This window comes from Mesocricetus auratus, unplaced genomic scaffold, assembly GCF_017639785.1.
Source record: "Mesocricetus auratus isolate SY011 unplaced genomic scaffold, BCM_Maur_2.0 Super-Scaffold_100691, whole genome shotgun sequence".
Taxonomy (NCBI): Eukaryota; Metazoa; Chordata; class Mammalia; order Rodentia; family Cricetidae; genus Mesocricetus; species Mesocricetus auratus.
This window is the reverse complement of record NW_024429267.1, coordinates 32228296-32250124: the sequence shown is the minus strand read 5'-3', so window position 1 is coordinate 32250124 and position 21829 is coordinate 32228296.

Here is a 21829-nt window from a genome sequence, read left to right as displayed (position 1 = left end):
GATAGGATTAAAGATATGGACTTTACAATTTAAACAGGAGACATGAGTATTCGTAGGCACATTATAACTTTCTGATAGGGTTTATAGAGAAAACCATGTGGTTACCTCCTAGGAAGAGACTGAATTGGAATGTTGTTAAAAAGGGAAAATTAATGACATTTTTAAAGATTTCAATATTAAAATACAGTAATAAATGGTAATAGAAATAACCATATCACTAATTCATGTAATTGTTATATTTATGTTTTTGCAAATAAATACACAAAGTAACACACTGAGTCCACTTACTATTGCTACTATGTTTATTTTGGGTCTGTCATATGTATTGGGTGACTATTTAGTGAGTTCATCCCTGAAAAATGTTATTTCTCCCTTGTACCATGCTTTTACTTTTTGGATACCAACCAGCTCCTAAACCATGACACAAAAATTTATTATTATTTTTGAATGCTCAGAGTAGCTTAGGAATGGTTCTGTCTAGCTATTTTACTTAAATTAACCTGTTTATCTACCTTTTGCCTTGGGGCTTTTTACCTTTCTATGTCTGATTCTATGACTGATTCTCTAAGTCTGGCTGGTTAGCATCTGCCTGGCTTCTTGCCCTTGGTGTGACCCTTGTTCTCTCCTTCTCTCTCTTGTTCTTCATTTATCTTTTGAGTCTAAGTTTCTCCTCCTGTTTATTCTCTCTGCCTGCCATCCCTGCCTATCCTTGCTCTACCTAGTTATTTACCATTCCGCTCTTGATTAGACCAATCAAGTGCCTTAGGCAGGCAAAGTGAAACAGATGCAACACATTTCTACATAGTTAAACACACATCCATACATCATTAAACAAATGCAGCATAAACAAATATAGCACACCTTTGCCTAGTTAAAATAATATTCTACAATACTCCCTCTCTCAGCTATTACTAATTGCCTATAGCTCTTCATCTAAAGGAGGGGCCATGGTATATTTCCCCCATGATATTGGCAAAATCATTAGTGTTGTCATTTTCCATGTCTCATTTAGGGAATCACACTATTGAGATTTATGGGGTAGCTTTCCTGTCATCTAGAGAAGACATTTTCTTACATTAGACATGGTTCTCTGTCTCTTACAATCTTTCCTAGATTTTAGGAATAACATAAAGATGGAACACTAACCTAATTAGAAAGATAAATGTAGATTCCTCTGCTATAGAATGCATTGTCTGTGTACTCATTATTAGGAGGAACACTACACAGTGTAGCCTAGATGCCATTCAGTCAAAGTCACATCAATTCTTTCTCTATGTGAAACCATGGAAGTCATTCCATGTCACATCAGTTGCATCAACTGACCCTTCCAGTGCTATTTGAGAGATTTCCCAGTTTCCCATCACTGAGTCCTATCTTATAAACCTCCAAAATGAGGAAATTCAGTTACTTGTATTCTTTTATTCTATGAAGAGTGTACAGGTTTGGTTTAATAATTAATGAATATTTTTTACCTAATCTGGGGTAAAATATACATTTAGGTAATTATCATTCTTCAGAGCTAAGTGATATTTTATTTAGGTCTTTCAAATTCAGTTAATATTTATATTTATAGCATCAAATAGAAAGACATCATTTTACTTCTCAGTAAACCTTTTCAAAATGACTTCAGTCACAACCATTCGATATAATTATATTCAAGATATTATGTACTTCTACTAAAAACTGTATATTATAATCAAACGGCATAAAATCATTTAACTTCTAAGATTCCATCCGGCACTTCATATATCTGAAATACATACAGCCAGACTAGGAACAGAAAGCATAGGATTCATTCTTTCTTGTTGAAAAACAATCCAGGTAATTAGTCTTTCATAAATCTTTAAACACAGAGGAAAAGAAACCCTTATGGCATTTGGCCTTCAAAAGGAAGTAGACATTGAATCAATTTCATTTTGAAAGTTGAGCTAAATGAATTCTATTCTAAAACCTCAGCTGTGCTGTGGGTGAAAAGGAAAAGCTGCTATTTGAAATAAGGTCAAGTTCATAGACAGCTGGTCAAAGGCAAATGTTCTCAAGTGTTATTCCTGAACCTCCAACATGATAGTGCCAGCTGCCCTGTCTCTCAGATGTCTGTCCTCAGCTTATTGCTTCTTCATATCTCTGCGGAAGCCTAAGAGTGCAGGGAATGTGCTTCCTATCTGAAATTGTTTCACGGTACTTTCAGCCCACTGGCAAAACATCTAGTCAGTTATGGAAAGTAGAAGGATGACTCTGGAACCAAAAATGTCACATAATTCAAGAGCACTTCAGAAAAGTATATGGTATCTTTAGTGATTGATATTTTGTTGATTCTGACAAATGAATCTAGGTGTCATTGAAGACTAAATCATTCATCTTGAAATACTAGGTATATTTAACTACAAGATACTGTGAAAGGGTGATAGAAACATCAGATTGTAGCAGCATATGAATGTGATTCCATCATAGACACAAGGTGCAGCACGGTGACCCCTGCTGTCCTAGAAGGCATACGTCTTTGTGAATAAAGACAGTTGAGCACTGGTAATGAAAATTCATTAGTCATTTGTCAGTAAACTGATCATTTTCCCTTATTGTTTATAAGCTAGCAGTTCAGCCCAGCTCTTGACCTTGTGGTTACTTAGATCTCAATACACTTGAATTTTTTTCCACTTGAAATTATTGTCTCTGTCCTTGGGGAAAATACCCTTCCTTGGTTTCAGAGATGTACAATAACCTGTTACAATTCATGCTTTATTGATGCCCGCTCTCTCTCCATCACTAGCTATCTTACCTCCTTCTCCAGTTAACAGGGCCATCTAGTAGAAGGGATTTCTTTCAAGGTCAGCAGGATAATATTTTCTTTTCACACCAGGCTGACCTTGAACTTACAGAGATCCACCTGCTTTTGCCTCCCAATTGCTGGCATGAAAGGTGTGCATCAATTTCACCCAGCATATAATATTTTCTTAATCATTATTTTTTTGGTGACAATATCAATTAATGAAATTACTCAAAATATTCTAAAGTTTTGGACCATTTGTCTATTTGAAATTTCTTCATGTTGTTTTGTGTAGAAATTTCAAGGAAATGCCCATTATTGCATAATTTCTCAATCATTTGAATTTAAATAAGTGGATATTCTTCAGCATTTTATTTCTCTGGTTTTTATCATTCCCTTCTAACTACATTACAAGGGATTTAAGGAGCTTTGTTTTTGTATAATACATGTTCCAAAAACATGCTTCTTGTGATATAATAAAAGATTTGTGGGCAAAGTCTTCTTTCTGTGTTCAGCAAGGGTTCTTCCCTTCAATATTTCTCACTAAATTATATAAAATGGCTGCAATGACAGAAAAGAAGATGAAGAGAAAGAGAAGGAGGATGTTGAGGTGGAAATCAAGTCATAGTGTAAAGTGAAATTACTCATAGTTCTACATATGTCAGCAAATCTGTGTCCAGTGTACAGGAAAATAAAAAGTTCTTTCTCTGTATGAAATTCTTTTGCAAGGAAGATCTCTCTGGTGTGAATACTCTATAATTTTTGAAATAGTTTTCCACTTTTCCTACATCTCTGAGTCGCTGAATTTACCATTGTTTAGCCTGCTCATGCAAACCTCTTCATCCCCATTGACTTTGGAGTCTTTAATAAGTCTGTTGATTATATTTGCATTCAGATCACATGAACCCAGACAAATTCTCAGTAACTGTATAAAACAAATGAGTGACAGGAAACTAAGGAGCTTACACTGCTCCCTGGTAATTGCTACAGGAAGCTTGATTTCCCTGTCTGCGTTCAGTCACAGAACCATGTGTAGATTCCATGCACCTTGTTGCAATGAATACAAGTAGGAACAAGCATCATGATTTGTTCTACCCTTTTGAGAGACATAAATGCAGCAACTAATCGATCTTGCTAAATAGAAATTGCCCAAGTAGTAGTTTATTTTATCTCCCATTATGGAATATAATATTCTTATTTTTTCTTTAATTAAGGAAAGTATTGTTCAAAATAGTATAGTGGGTGATTATTAAGTAGTGTTTACCTTAGACATTTTTTAAATTGGTTTTTCAAATCAGGGTTTATCTGTGTAACAGAGCTCTGGATGGAACTAGTTTTGGAGACCAGGTTGGCCTCTGCCTCCCAATTGCTGGGATTAATAGCATGTGACATCACGCCCAGCAACAAAATATTTTAAGAGTATCTGTCTCATAACAACTTGCATGTTGGCACACATGAACATAGGCACTCACACAAACATATAGTATCCCAAGTTTTCTGCTAGTGCTTTCACATAAACACACTTTTTTATTTTTACAAATGTGTCCTTTAAATTCCAATGTGTTTAATCATCCCTTACCGTGACCTATCTATTGCAAATCTTACTCATTTAATAAAAAGTCAATATTGTACTTTTGAACATTTATTTATTTAGGAGAAACTGTGAGGGTTTCTCATGATAGATTTAGAAAAGCAAGCTTTGGCTTCATTCACTATGCCACAAATGGGTGTTTTATTAATTATATGATTAAGCATCCTTTACATTATATTTCACCTTATCATTATTGAAAAATTCAATATTAATCTTATCTCAGGAGAGTGAGACCTGATTTAAAATAGTCTCACAAAATTGTTTTAATTCACACTGCTACATTCGGAAAATATGGAAAAGCATAAGCCTAGGGCAGTCTGGCACTAAAAATATGAGCTATTTAAATAAGAAAACATAACTCAAACAGTATTTGTGTTTCCTTTGAAGGATGCCTTGGCTCCCTGTGGGGCTGTCTATGGTTTGTTATGAGTGATCTGGAGGCATTAGCTCTCTCACTATTATTATGCTCAACATTCCAGCAATCTCTGGTGCAGGTAGAACTATCCTCTGTTTGCAAGTATACTTCACCTTGTAATTGATGGTGATAAGTTGTTTTATTCCTTAGGAATAGACGCTAGTAAAGATTAGCTTCTGCAATCCAGATAGGCAAGGTCAGGACGCCTCTATAATTCATGGGAAAGAAAGGAGAAGTATGAGGGGAGTCTTCATAAATGACAATAGCTAACAATATTTCTGTCAACTTGTCAAAACACTAGAGATGGATGGGGGTCACCTTCTTATGTTGAAGCAAGCAAGGGTGCTCTGTTACTTATTTCTCATTTATCTACTATTGCCATGCCTTAGTGCAAGCACATTCTCTTTTTGGGAGGACATGTTGGTTGTAAAATGTAACTGGATATATTTGTATCTTCTCAACAGCAGTGAGAGCAAGGGCTATTGCATAGGTGGCAGTTTCAGGGACCCAGAATGAGCAGCTAAGAAACACCTAAGATCCCAGAAAGGATAGGGTTGGGGTGGGGCATGAACCTGTCATTCTGACTTTCCCACAATGATGTGGTAACAAGTAGCTGGAAGGTTATCAATTTTTATGTTGTTTCAAGTGGTGACCTCTGTGAATTACTATGTAAAGTGTTTGATCCGCCATCCAGAATCCCACTGTCATAGACCACAGTTTTCCTCCAATCCAGCAAGTGGTGAATTTTACTAGCATTACTAATGTCACAGAGTCCTACCCTCAGTTATTGAATGAGAATCTGGCCCCCACCACATTGTAGGGAGCCAGAAGAACACTGTTTTAACTTCATTGAGTCTTTAGCAAAGTGTTACAACAAACTAACAAAAATAGCAGGGCAGTGCTTTGATAGATATACAGTGATCCTCTGACTACATGGACTATCCCAGCAGCAGTGGTAAAATCTAGGACTAGATATTGGTAGCACTGTGTTCATGGGATTCCCGAACAATGTAGTGTGATAAGTTGAGATTTTTTTTTCTTTTCTTTTCTTTTTATTTAGGTTAGAAACAATCTTGTTTCCCATGTCAATCCCAGTTCCCTCTCCCTACCCTCCTCCCCAGCCCTCCCCACCAGGTCCACCAGTCCCCCACCCAATCTCCATTCCAATCCCCAAGGAGGGTGAGGCACTCCATGGTGGATCACCAATAACTGTCATTTCATCCAGGGCAGGGCCTACACCCTCCCCCAAGAGTCCTGACTGAGAGAGCCTCCCATATTGTGTCATGGGCACTCAAAGTCTATTTGTATGTCAGGGATAAATACTACCCAAGACCCCATAGATTGCCTAGGCTTCCTCACTGACACCCACATTCAGGGGGTCTGGGTCAGTCCCATGCTTTCCACACAGCCATCAATATGGAGTCCAAGAGCTCCCCCCTTGTTCAGGTCAGCTGCTTCTGCTTCTGTGGGTTAAGCCAGCACACTCTTAACTCTGTTGCCCATCAGTTCTCTCTTTCTGACACTGGATTCCAAGAGTTCAGTACAGTGTTTGTGGGTATCTGCCTCTGCTTTCATCAGTTGCTGGATGAAGGTTCTGTTTCCTAGACTCTCTGGCAGTGGGACTGTATTCTGGCACTCCTCTCTGATTCATGTCTAAAATCCATAAATGAGTGAGTACATACCATGTTTCTCTTTTTGTGACCGGGTTACCTCACTCAGTATGATTTCTTGTAGTGCCTTCCATTTGCCTGCAAATTTCAAGATTCCATTTTTTTCCTCTGAGTAGTACTTCATTGTGTAAATGTACCACATTTTCTCTATCCACTCTTCAGGTGAGGGACATCTAGTTTACTTCCAGGTTCTGGCTATTACAAATAATGCTGCTATGAGCATAGTGGAACAGATATCCTTGTTGTATGAATGTGCACCTTTTGGGTATATGCCTAAGAGTAGAATTACTGGATCTTGTGGTAGACTGATTCCCAATTTCCTGAGGAATCTCCATATTGATTTCCAAAGTGGCTGTACAAGTCGGCACTCCCACCAGCAGTGTAGGAGTGTTCCCCTTTCTCCACATCCTCTCCAGCATAAACTGTCTTTGGAGTTTTTGATTTTAGCGATTCTGACAGGATTAAGATGGTACCTCAGAGTTGTTTTGATTTGGATTTCCCGGATGGCTAGGGATGTTGAGCACTTTCTCAAGTGTCTCTTGGCCATTTTGGACTCCTCTATTAAGAATTCTCTATTTAGTTCTGTGCTTCATTTTTTATTGGATCCTTTGGCGTTTTGGAGACTTGCTTCTTGAGTTCTTTGTAAATTTTGGAGATCAGCCCTCTGTCAGATGTTGGGAGTAACCCATTTTTAAAATTGGATTATTTGTGTTTTTGATATCTAGTGTCTTGCATTTATGATATCAATTCTCTATCAGATGTGAAGTTGGTAAAAATATTTTTCCCATTCTGTGGGCTGCCATTTTGTCCTATTGACTGAATCCTTTGACTTATAGAAGCTGTGCTAATGGTGCTCTGTTCAGAAAGTTGTCTCCTGTGTCAGTGGGTTCAACGCTACTGTCCAGTTCCTCTTCTTTCTGGCTCAGTGTATCTGGTTTCCTGTTGGTCTTTGATCCACCAGGACCTGAGTTTCATGCAGGGTGATAGATATGGATCTTTTTGCATTCTTTTACATGCTGACATCATTTGACCAGCACCAGTGTTTTGGAGATGCTTTCTTTCTCCAGTATGTGTTTCTGGCTTCTTTATCAAAAATAAGGTTTTCATATGTGTTTGGATTTATGTCTGGGTCTTCAATTATATTCCATCGATCAATGTATCTGTTTTTATGCAATACCACATATTTTATTGTTGCTGTTACTTGCTGTTGATGCTTTGTTTTGTTTTGTTTTACTACAGCTCTAGAGTACAATGTGAAGTCAGGGATGGTGATATATCCAGCAGTTCTTTTATTGTTCAGAATTGTTTTAGCTATTCCGGAGTTTTTGGTTTTCCATATGAAGTTGAGAATTGTCCTGAGATTTTTAACTGAACCATCAGTGAGATTTAGCTGGGAAATGCCATTGTTTTGATACTCACAATGAGGTTACTGAACAAGTAAATGATAAAGAGGAGGGTTATATCTTTCTATGAGGTCATTTCAGGGATCACCCACACATAGGGGAACAATATTATCCTTATAAACTGAGCTCTTACACAAGGAGCATGGACATGTTATGGTTTTCTCTAAGTATTAAGCCTCAGGACTAGATACACAATTGATCCAGCAACTTAAGCTGCACTTCAACTATATAGATACTTGCCAACAAGTATAAATGGTCCTGGATTATTATATGATAAATTCTTACAGGGAGCACAACAGTAGGCAGGCAGGCTGGCAGGCAGGCATGGAATTGGAGCAGTAACTGACGGGTTACATTTGACCCAAAGGCATGAGGCAGAGAGGGCTCCCTGAAAATGAAATGGGCTTTAGATACCATGAAGTACACTCCTAGTGATGCACATCCTCCAAAAGGCCATGCCCCTTAATTCTTCCTAAGCTGTTCTACCCACTGTGGACCAAGTATTGAAATATACAAGCCTATAGGGGCCCTTATCATGCAAACCCCAACACATGGCAATATTACTCCCACTTCCTTATCATCCCACACCCCCGACTTTCTAAAGAAGTAGTTGTATAGAGATTATTATAAGCTTTTCTTTAGCTAAACTAAGAAGAGTATGTAATCACTAGTATCCCTGTTGTACCCACATAAATATATGATGTATATAAAAAAATTCCTTCAGTGCTGGCACCAACTGCAGAGAGACATGCCACTTAAAGGATCACTCTCTAATGTCTGATCAGCTTCAACTAGGATTAATTTTATGGGGCCTAGGCAGGCATTGTTTTTGGCAGCCTGAATCATATCTTCTGCCTAGGTGTAATGAAATGTATTCTGGTTTTGCCTCTGTGGTGTTTGTTTGAGATCTCATAGGGCAAGGAGATACACTGACCTAAGAGTACAAACTTCCAGTTCCAAAAATTGGGGTATAGGATCGCATATGGAAGGGATTGTCTTTGTAAGAGCCCATCTAACTCAAACAGTGGACCACAGGTCAGTTTTTCCAGGAGGCACTGAGCAGATACAGCCCTTTTATTCATACTTATAATTTTCAAGAAAAAATGTAGAATATGCTGTAGAAACCTGAGCCCAAGCTCTGCTCAATGACTCTCATCTTAGAAACACTATAGTCTTTAGTGTTTCATCTATTAATCCTCATTATTTCAAGGTATAGAACACAGGATAGAGTGCTGTCTGATGCTTCTAAATTGTAATGCAACACGTATGTGCACAGAAGTTTCCGTTCACCCTGGAAATCTTTCCTGATTCTCCAGTTTTGACTTGTCTGAATCCTAAACTCTGTTTTCCTTGCTGCCTATTTATAATAAAGCTATTTCACATAATGGCATGTGAAGGGTGTGCGTGTGTGTGTGTGTGTGTGTGTGTGTGTGTGTGTTTTGTTGTTTCATCAGATTCTGACAAGTTGTTAATCAATGTCTCTTGAGCCTACTTCACACTTACAGCTAAAGGAAACTCAGATGATTAAATGACAGCGTTAAAACATGCACATACATTTGCTTCTGTGAATTATCTTTCCAGAAACCTGTTTCCCTCCCACCATTGTGTAACAGCCTAAACAGCCTATAGTGAGCCCTCTCTAGATGCAGTTCTTCTAGTGGCTTACCCATGTCAATTAGATAAGAGACGACCTTAGTGACAGAATCAGGGAAGGTCTCATCACCTATTCTGTTTCATCACAGAAGAAGGTCCAGAATAATCTGTCTTGGAAGTAGTGGCTGGTGCTTCTAGTTTTATCTTAAAACACACATACAACATATATGTATAAATAACATTTCCTCAAGCTCTTTGCTTCTTTAAAAGACTTCATCTTGAGTGGATAAGGGAATAAAAAGGGTGGTAAAATAAATATGCCAAGGGGTAGATTCAGTTCCTGGCCAAAGTTTACCTGCAGTCACTGCACTGAATTCTTTTGGTTACTGAAGCTGAATGGAGCTAGTTATTATTCCAATGTCTTGAATTTAAAAGCAACTAAAAGTACCTTAAGTTCATAAAATCAATGAAATTTCAGCGAATATTTCTTAGTTCATCACGTAGCTTTGTAGCTATTGAACAGCTGACAGTTGCTTCCTTTTTATTGTTGGCTTTTCACAAGAGAATAGGTGCGGTTAGACATCTCCTAGCAATGAATAATTCTGTGTTCTCAGAAGGCTTCCTTTCAAAAGCCATTTTGGATGCATAAATAGCTTAACTTAGGCAAATTAATATGAAATCAATGTGAGCCATCCTGTTCAGAAGACTTTGCAAAATACAAAACTGAAAACAATCCAAAAGAAAAGTCCTTTTATATAAGCAAAGCTAAAGAATGACAATAAAACAACTGTGTATTAACCATGTGCTATATACAAAGTGATTTGTGTATGAAATAAGCCAAGGCCAAACCTCACAACAATTTGATGATTTAGAAACCATTGTCTCCTTGGGTTCATTCTGGCAAGAACAGAGACAAGAAAGAAAGCATGCAGCCATGTTTTCTATGTCAGACAGTGCCAACTCTAACTCCATAAACTTTAGTGGCTCTGAATAACTATTTAATCTGATCTGCATAATGGTTTTGAAACTGTTTGAGACATTGCTACTTTTTTAAACCTTCCACCCTATACTCTTATCTTATAAAAATCAGATATACTTGTCATGAGTGTGTGATGGCATGGACCTAATTACTACCTCACAGCAGTATTGAATACTGTGACCACCAAGCTGCAAAACTGATGAGAGGGCTTCGCATGGAAATGGCATGTCTTCCAGTGATTGCTCACAAGTACAGCACATAGTCAGCACTGCAGGGTATAGTAATATGAAGGGGCTTTGCTTAGAAAGTGTGAGCTTGTATTTTACATTTTAATAATAAAACTCTTATCTAGATAATGAAAAACAGACTGATTAAAAAAATCTGCAGGGTAGCCGAAGAGAACACTATGTTTTATCATATTAAAGAAGTGAGTAAAATAGACTCTTATCACTGAGCACTCTCAAAAAAGAAAGAAGGAAAGAAAGAAGGAAAAAAGAAGAAAGAAAAAAGAAAGAAAGGAGATAGCCACACCAATTTTATGAATGAGAATATATATGAGAGCATTGTGTAGGCATTTCTCCTGAGATAAAACTATTCACCATAGATAGAAGCTCCTTAAGACTTTCACTAGTCAAAAAAGAGGTGAAATATTCCATTCTGCAGGGACTCTTGATAGAAGGTCTAACGCTGTAGTCGTTAACCACAGGGTTGCAATCCTTTTGAAGAATAAAGGACCCTTTCACAGGGGTCACCTAAGATCATCAGAAAACACAGATATTTACATTATGATTCATAACAGTAGCAAAATTACAATAATGAAGCAGCATCAAACATAATCTTATAGAAAGGGGTCACCACAGCAAGAGGAACTGTATTAAAGGTTTGCAGCATTAGGACAGATGGATGAGAACCACTGCTCTAAAGAAAGGCTCATTAAAACTTAGCAAGCAAACAACTCAGAGGTCTCTGACATTGGGAGAAACTGAACACATGCACAAAGCCCTCCCTACCTTCCCAAGTAATAAAGACTGCTCAGGATATTGGGACCAGCCAAACTTTCTAGAAGAGGCAAAGACAAACTGAGCTGCCTGGGAGGAGAAAAACACCGGTTGCCTGGAAAACAAAGACACACAGATTAGTCAAACTGTATAGAAGAAGTTCAGAGCAACTAAGCTTCTTGGAAGAAGCTAAGACTAATAGAGTTGTCTGGAATAAATGCAAACCAACTGAGCTACCTGAAAGAAGCCAACTTTAGCTACAATGCTAAGAAAAGATGTGTTACATGGCTTACAAATTGTCCAGGGTCCCAGCTTTCATATTGGAGTGGGATTTTGATGACATAGCTCCCTTTAAGTAATTCCTACTTCCAGGAACAAGACAAGGCTGTCCACTCTCTCCATATCTCTTTAATACTGTAGTTGAAGCTCTAGCTAGATCAGTAAGACAAGAAAGGAGATCAAGAGAATACAAATTTGAGAAGAAGAAGTAAAAAAATATCACTATTTGTAGAGATATTATAGTTTAAATAAGTGACCTGAAAAACTCTACCAGGGAACTCCTGCAGCTGGTAAAACCCTTCAGCAAAGTGGCAGGATACAAGATTAAAAAAAATCGGTAGCCCCACTATATAGAGACCATAAATGGGCTGAGAAAGAAAACAGAGAAACATCACCCTTTAGAATAGCCAAAAACAACATAAAATATCTTGTAGTAATGCTAACCAGACAAGTGAAAGATTTGTATAACAGGAACTTTTAGTCTTTAAAAAAGAAATTAAAGAAGATATCAGAAAATGGAAAGATCTTCCAAGCTCTTGGATAGGTAGGACCAACATAGTAAAAATGGCAATCTCTCCAAAAAACAATTTACAGATTCAATGCCCCATCAAAATCCCAGCACAATTCTTCACAGACATTGAAAAAAATACTAAACTTTATAAGGATAAACAAAAGACCTAGGAAAGCCAAAACAACCTTGTACAATAAAGGAACTTCCAGAGGCATCGCCATCCCTGACTTCAAGCTCTATTATAGAGCCATAGTTCTGAAAACAACCTGGTATTGGCACAAAAATATACATTTAAACCAATGGAATCAATCTGAAAACCCTGATATTAACCCACACACCTATGACTACCTGACTTTTGACAAAGAAGCTAAAGTTATACAATGGAAAACAGAAAGCATCTTCATTAAATGATGCTGGCCCAACTGGATGCTGGCATATAGAAAACTGCAGATAGATCTGTATCTATCACCATGCACAAAACTTAAGTCTAAACAGATCAAAAACTTCAACATAAATCCAGCCACACTGAAACTCTTAGAAGAGAAAGTGGAAGTTACCTTGAAAGAATTGGTAAAGAAGACCTTTTCTAAATATAACACCAGTAGCACTGACACTGAGATCAACAATAATAAATGGGACCTCCTGAAACTGATAATCTCCTGTAAGGCAAAGGACACAGACAACAAGAAAAAATGGCAGCCCACAGAATGGGAAAAGATTTTCACCAACCCCACATCTGACAGAGGGCTGATATCCAAAATTTACAAAGAACTCAAGAAGCAAGTCTCCAAAACACCAAATAATCCAATTAAAAAGTGGGGTGCAGAACTAAATAGAGAATTCTCAATAGAAGAAGTTAAAATGACTGAAAAACACTTAAGAAAGTGTTCAACATCCTTAGTCATCAGAGAAATGCAAATCACAACATCTCTGAGACACCATCTTTCTCCTGTCAGTATGTATAAAATCAGAAACACCAACTGCATTTTATGCTGGAGAGGATGTGGAGAAAGAGGAACACTTCTCAACTGCTGGTGCGAGTGCAAATTTGAACAGTCACTTTGATATCAGTAAACTGGTTCCTCAGTAAAATGGGAATCAGTCTCCCACAAGATCTAGCAATTACATTCTTATGCATAGACACAAAAGATGCACACTCATACAACAAGGACATCTGTTCAACTGTGTTCACAGCAGCATTGTTTGTAATAGCCAAAATTTGGAAGCAACCTAGATGCCCCTCAGCTGAAGAGTGGAGAGAGAAAATATGGTACATTTCCACAATGGAGTACTATTCAGCAGAAAAAAAAATGGAATCTTGAAATTCACAGGCAAATGGATGGAACTAGAAGAAACCATCCTGAGTGAGGTAACCCAGTCATAATAAGACAAACATGGTATGTACTCACTCATATATGGATATTAGATATAAAGCAAAGTATTACCAGCCTACAATTCACACTACCAGAGCAGCTAGGAAACACAGAGGACCCTAACAGAGTCACACATGGTTCCCCAAATAAGGGGAAAAGGACAAGATCTCCTGAGATAATTTGGGGGAAGGGAGATGGAGTTAGTAGAAAGAGAAGGGGAAATGAGGAGGGGAGAGGAAGATATGAGGGAGCAGGAAGATTGAGTCCAGGGAAGAACAGAGTAGAGCAAGAAAAGAGATACCATAGTAGTGGAAGTCATTATAGATTTAAGGAATAATCTGGCACTTGGAAAATGTCCAGAGATCTACAAGGATGATGCCACCTAGGAATCTAAACAATAGTGGAGAGGCTACCTTAAATGACCTTCCCTATAATGGGATTGATGACTACCTTTTATGTCATCCTAGAGCCTTCATCCAGTAGCTGATATGAGCAGAAGCAGACACCCATAGCTAAACAATGAGATGAACTCCTGGAGTCCAGTTGTAGAGAAGGAGGAGCAATGAACAAACAGGGCAAGACCAGGCTGGAGAAACCCACAGAAACAGCTGACCTGAAGAAGGGGGAGCTCATGGACCCCAGACTGATAGCTGGGAAACCAGCATAGGACTGACACAGATCCCCTGAAAATGGGTGTCAGTTAGGAGGCCTGAGCAATCTTTGGGACTTCTGGTAGTGGATCAGTATTTATCCCTAGCATACAAATGGACTTAGGTAGCCCACTGCACATAGATGGATACTCTCTTAACCTAGACACACAGGGTAGGGCCTAGGCCCTGCTCCAGATGATATGATAGACTTAGAAGATCCCTCATAGAAGGCCTCACCCTCCCTGGGGAGCAGAAAGGAGATGGGATAGGGGTTCAGTAGTGGGTAGAGGAGGAGGGGAGGGAGAGGGAACTTTTATTGACATGTAAAACACCATTGCTTCTTTTAAATAAAAAGGAAAGCAAACAAACAAACAATTCCTGCTTCTGTAAGTGAGCTCTTGCCTACACTTTTGCCAATGACCCCAGTAAACTGATTAACCAACTTGAAATTTGGTGAGATCTGTACTTTGGTCTGTCATTGTTTCCTTATCTAGGGTGAGTAGACATTTGTTTCTGTCTCCCTCAAAATGGTGTCACACAAGAGATGCATAGCACGAGTTCTATCAGTGCCTCTTTATTAATTAACAAACTAATTAATATAATGTTGTACTGCATGGGAAATGCAAAGTAAATTGTCATTTTGATAGAACAAGCAGTTTTTTGTTATATTATGTGTCAGAATTTTGGAGTTTCATTTTTATGTCACACTTATTTTTCTTACAAAATGTCCTGTAGTTTTATACACATAAGACAAAAATGCAATCACTTGGTGCCAGTCTTTACCCAGGAGTTTCATCAGAAACATCACAAGTCCAGTGACTTCAGAATGGCATCTAACTCCTTTCATATATAATTAATGTTTTGTTGCTTTAGCATAATTATGTATAATAATGAAGAGGACACACTTTTCTCTCTGTATCTACTTTTAGATTATATTTGTTTAAAAGCATGATGTTCTTCTTATATATACAACAAGGAAGGATACAACCAACCCTGTCCCAGTATTTAGTCACAGTACATTGTGAAGAAATGCAACAAAAAAATTAGAGAATTTGTGCAGGCTGGTGTTATTTTCATCCTTTGAAAATGTTAAGAAAGGAAAATGTTACCTAGGATTCACTGTTGCTTGACTTCCTTGTATTGAGGATTAATAGTCCTGATTATTGGAAACAAATGTTCAGTACTTCCGATTATTTCATGTCAAGGGTGGGGGATATGACTGTTGTTCATGTGAGTGGGTGAAACTTACAAAACAAATAGTTCATGTTACCACTGTCAAATCCAGGAAAAAATATGGGCTATGTAACTGAAAATGAAGTAACTCTAACAAATGAAGAAAAAATTTCCTTGTCTTTTGAGACCTTGAGGAAATTGTGCTTGAGATCATCATCACCTAAGTATTGTGAATACTTTTGTGAGGATAATTTGATGGAAACCGTCATTCATTGTCTGTGCTGCATGAAGGAGTCACAGGAGAGGCAGATGCTCAGGAACTCTTTATCAACCTGGAGTATAGGCCCATGTTTGCAAACATGACAACAAATATTTTGTTATCTTAGCTATTTGGGGCTATTCTTTCCTTTTCAAACTATATTATTTTGAATTGTTCATTGCCATCTTGTTAAATGATATTAGCTCAGCTATGATGCAAGAAATTAGATAGGGTCCTGGAAAAAATTGAGAAAAGATAAACTGTTTCATATAACATGAATCATGGAGATTTGTCATTTAAAAACCTTTGAGTTAGATTAAGTCGTCAGAAGACTACAAACCCATGTCATTGTAATAGTTTATCTACTATTCTACACAAAGATACATGCAATATGTAAGACATATTTGTATGGTGTTTTGTTATCTAGAGTTCTATGCTTTAATGAATATTCTTTGAATCTAACCAAAGTAATTATTAACTAAGATAATTGTTTCAGTATCTGATCTAAGTTAAAATCAATATCTTACCTCATAGTTATTTATGCAAATTTAAATTCAATCCCCCTCAACATTACACAACTTCAGCAAAATCGCAAGTCAGCTATTTATCCTACGTTCTTCCTGAAGAGGAACAGCTGAAGGAGGAGCTTCCAGATTCTACCAGGGCTGTTTGTGTTTTGGAAATACATCTAGATACTCACCAGAATATTGGGGCAGGCAAGTCAATGTCCGAAGGTTAGGAGGGTCGGGTACAGCCAATATTTTATTAGCATTTTGAAGAAAACCCTACTGAGTGGTACAATAAAACATTTCATTATGTCTATCAATTCCTTTATTAAAAGAGCAGTATTGAATATATCAGCATGATAGACACTGGGCCCTCTAGCCTTGTCTTCCATAATCCAGGGCCATTTTCTTTAAGCTACAAAAATCCCTCAATTTGGTATTCTGCTACCTTGTAGGGTGGGGTTTCAAGCCGTGAGCTGGGCTCTACTTTTCCTTAGTTTCCTTGGTCTCTTTCCAGACCAAGGTTTTCACTCTGACTTTGCAGACTAGCTTGCCATTAGAGACAGTTCTTTATCTCCGATAGGCTAAGGCCCAGTGTTGTGGCTCTTGCTTTTTTTCTTTTTAAATGTCTATAAATTAGTTGTTTGAGGAGCTGTAAAGCATATTATAATCAATCATATTCACCCTCCCTTCTTTAAAGTATGCCTTCTCAATCATCCCCTCCCCTTTACTTTCCAGCTGAATTTGGATTTTCTCTGAGGTATTGCCTTCCACTGGAGCATGTTTGACTCGACAGACACTGCTTATATATATATTTAGAGAAAATTGACCCTTTTTCTCCTTGCAGCTAATAATTACCAATAGCTCCTCCGTTAGAGGTGGAACGTTATGCCTAACTCCACTGTCCATGTTGGTATTTGGTCTGCTTTAGGTTTATACAGATCTTATGTACATTTTCACAACCTGTGTGAGTTCATATATCCAGCTGCCTTGCTGAGTGTAAAAGACCCAGAAGACCCAGTTTCTTTATATTGTCCACTGCCTCTGGCCTTTTTACTCTTTTACTCTCTGTGTCATCTCTTCTGCAGTGGTCTTCTGCAGGATGAACAGTTTTCCACCAGTATGATTTGGAGGAGAGGGGTATCCACACCATCAAGTTTAGGCCTTTTTATCTTCACAATTTTTTTCCTTTTAGAAACTCTTGATCAAAGTTTAAAAGCATCCCAGGAATTCTCCAATGTTTCCAAGGCTCATTTGGCTTTCTGTTAGTTCTTTCCCTCAATACTGTGTGATGATACAAATTTTGCTATATTTGCCTTTGAATAAACAAACCAGTGTGACAGGTTCCTATGCTTTGCTTTCATTTTCCCAACTCTTAAATGCTTTATCACATTATAAATCCAATCTACATTTTCTTTTGTATTATTCAGATCTATCGGTGTCTATAAAACCTCATAAATATCATAATTTACCATGAAGCTCAACAAGCCCAAGAAAGCATCACACTAGTCCAAAAGTCCTTGCTAAATCAACTTTTCCTTAACTTTCCTGTGTACTTAGTCTATCTGGTTTGGTAAACTGAGGGGAAAAGACCACTTTTTTCCATACCAGTCATCCTGATAATATCACCTTGCATATGTTATGTGTGTAGCAATGTATTGCTTATGATTTATTAAAGTCACTGGAGATCAAAATAGCAAAACAGCCATACTAGTTAGCCATAGAAGCCAGTCAGTGGTGGCACACACCTTTAATCCCAGGACTCAGGAGACCAAGGCAAATGAATCTCTATGAGTTTAAGGCTCCCTGGGACTACAGGAGATTGACTTAGTCTAAAAGAGTAGCAGAAGTCATACCTTTAATCCCAGGACTCATGAGAGGTATTTAAGACATGATCAGGGTCTCCAAGCTGGCATTCATTCTCCAGACACATTGAGGATAGGAAGGCATTGATTCTCTAGTCACACTGAGGAGAGACAGCAGTCTGAGACTTGGTGAGAGCTTGTGGAGACAGGATCTTCCCTTTCATCCTGAGGTAGAGGTAAGAGGTAGTGGTTTGGCTGCTTTGCTTCTCTGATTTTCAGCTTGAAGCTTGAATTCCAATATCTGTCTCTGGGTCTTTTACTTTTCGAGTTACAATGAGTACCTCAGCTACTCGTAAGCAACTGTGTACCTAATGGGTCCCATGAGCCAGTCCAACAGGGACTGAGTTCCCTGTTTTTATTCTTCAGGTTATGTAAACCTTGTCTCAAGAAGGAGTGAGTAGTTACATGACAGAATCTTCCCTTCCAAATCATTCATATTAGTTCCATATGGCCCTGTCCGTATTTGAGAGCTTCATGAACCAGGCAATGGCAGGCTCTTCCACTGCATCTTTTAAAGTCTTTCCCAACTTAGTTTAAAAGCACAATTTCTGACTCTCTTGACTTCTAGTATTATGACATTTTTAAGTTCTCCGTGAATATGCTGACTCATGAAATTTCCCTTTCTCTGTTTTGAAGGTTGGAGTTGAGAAATCTCTTCTATCACCTTTACCTTTACTTCTTTATCATTATCTCACTCATCCTGTGAACTCTTACATTTTGGATCCAAGGAAGAGATCTTTAGGACAGATTGGGTTATGCTCACTTTCCCTTTCACCTTGCCAACTCAGAGAGACTGCAAGTCAACATGCCTTCTCTTACTCACTTTTTTTCCATTTTCCTTTTCATTTCAGAGACTAATGTGAAGGATAGCAACCACATGTTTGTTTCACATTCTTATTTTCATACTACAGCTAGTTGTTTTTGAAAAGGCAGATGAACCTCAGTGGTATGACTAATTGCATACAACAAAAGCCACACAACCCCATAGCTTGCTTAATATTCTTTTTCATACTTCTTTTGGAAATTGCAATATATCTTATAATCCACCAGTTATTGGGGGGGTATCCTTGTACTCACAAAGCAGATTCCATTCTTCAAGAATACATACTATATCATCTTTAGTAGAGAAGTTGGTCGCCCTGGAATTTCTTCAGATGATGCTCTATTAACAGTAACCATGCCTTCAGTTATATATCTTCTCAGCTGTCTCATAAACACTGCTACCACCACTGAAGCAAAGAGATATACCCTTCCATACCACATTGGAAAGGCAACTGTATAGCAAAATTCCCCATAAATGTACCACACTCAAATGAATTAACAACAGATACATTGCCAGGCTCCAGTCTCATTTTGTCCTGGTATGATAGGACTACTGCACACTAATCCAATGTGTGGGGAAAGGTGAGGGTATGGGTAATGCTACGGGAGAAAGTTTGTGTCAGTGGGCAGTTCATCAATTGGGAAGGAAGCAGACGACAGTTATATCCCAAGATGAACAGCCAGTTGGATCTATGTGGTGGTATGTCATTGGTTAGGGCAAGAATATCAAGGGCAGCAGCAGGGTCCAGGGGAAGGAACCTTAGGAGATCATATAAGATGAGTTTACTGTGACTAACTACAGAGGTATACTTCCCACAGGTTTCTCACAACATCATGGAGTACTCAAAGACATCTGCATCACTGAAATGTATCCCTAAACGGGGTACCAATACACAAAAGGTGTATCACTGGTGCTCTCTACTCATCATGAATACAGATCAAAAGATTGGAGAACCTCTCCTAGACAGCCTTACTGCTTCTATAACTTTGAGGATAAGGTACTTATGAACTTCAGGGCCTTCTTGATAATTGTGTGTCTTTTACTTTCTTAATCTTAATGAATGCCTTTTAGAAGTTCCCAAGTCTTTACAAGCTTCAATCCAAGACAGAAAGTTCCATTTAATAGGAAAATGCTAAATAACATGATAGAGATGTCAACAATTTCTACTGAATAAATGACAACCTCTTTAACAAATGGTATATGACAATTTAATATTTTAAGATACAGCATAGATAATAACTTCCTGAAATGAACTCCAGTATCATAACAAATAACACCAAGAACTGACAAATGGGATTAAATGAAGTTGAAAATCTGAGCAAAAGGAATCTAACAACATAACAAAGAGATACCTACAGGGTTGGGGCCTGAATATATTTCACATGTAGGCCTCAGTTCAATTCCAGGAGCTCAAATCTCCTATTGTCTTTTAGATGTCAGCTGGTTACCTCCAGGTGGCCTGACCACAGTGGAGAATGGGTTCTAATTTGTGTAAAAATAGACCTAGGTTACATGCCCATCATGAGGGCTAGTGGGACGTGCCTGGGGACTAGTGGAATGTGTCTGAAGACTGATGAGATGTGCTATTACAGAAAGTTCGAGGGCTTATGTACTTGCATCCTAGGACCATCTCTAGGGTTAAAGGAAGTGTTTCCTAGTCAGTCCTATATACATGATAATAGATGTCTTCTGCCAGTACCCCTGCTTTTGGAAAGCTATGTAAGAGGATTCTTGAATAAATCGTGGTTTCCAGTATTGACTGAGAGTCCTCCTGAAATGACAAGATGTCTCTGTCTCATCCTTAACACAACTGGGTAGCTAGGACTTCCCTGATCCACTCCCCCACTCAGTGTTGAACCTGGGGCTGTTTGTCTGGTTCTGAACACAGCCCTAAAGACAGAATAGATGGCCCCTGAAGTATAGGACTGATACAGGCCAGACACTGACACTGCAGAATGGAAGACAATATATGCCAGTTTTTCTTCTTTTTATTATGATAATTTTAAAATCCAATCATGTGTACAACAGTTATCATCGAACAAAAAACTGAGCTTATTGGAACATAAAAACTATACTTTCTGAAAATTTAAATTTTACAAGGTTGGGAAAATGCTGTGAGTATTGTCGTCAGGGTAGCATAATCCTGTTGATACTAAATATTCCCCCAAAATTGAAATCAAGTAATTCTTTTTATTTCATCCTCTTTATTTTGTTTCTTTGTTCTAATTTGATTGTTTTCTATATATAATGAGTCTATCCCTCTTTCAAGAGGTCATTGGTAGCAATTGTCTAGAGGTCGTCATTCATAAGCTCTTATTTCTTAAAAACAAAAAGAAAGATTCTTTGCATGTTTTCTTTAAAAAAACTTTTTATATATAGTGAGCCCACAGTTTATTTCTATTTATACTTGTTTACTTCATAAATCATCTCTTATCTGCATTTTGCCATGTTTCAGTTGACAATATTTGGCACTAACTACTTTAGTTCCCTACTTCTGTAAACAAGATCACTAAGGCTCTATCTACTTTAAGCTGTGTTTTCCAAACATGGTTACCCACTCTTTCCATTAAAAGTTTTTCAACTTTTCTCTCACAACTTAAAATTTTTATGGACTCTTTCCATAATGAAACAGACTTAAGCTGACTTTTTCCTCTTGATTTATTTTTAGTGCATTTAAAAAATCAAGATAGAGCTCTACAACCCTGATGAGTATCAATATTTCTTTATAATTTTCCCTTTCTTTCCGTATTTCTTTTCTTTTCTCTAGTTCCCTCTTCTCATTAACTTCTTACCTGTGGTTGAATAAAGTGTCATAGTTTAAGTACTGTGCAGCAAATGAAATCTGGAATTTCTGTCCAGTTATATTCTGCTGTGCCATAGGCCAAAACATCTTTATTCATTAACCAATAAAAGCAATATATAATTTGCAACATACAGGATAGCCCACATCATGTGGATTACTGACCCATTTACATTA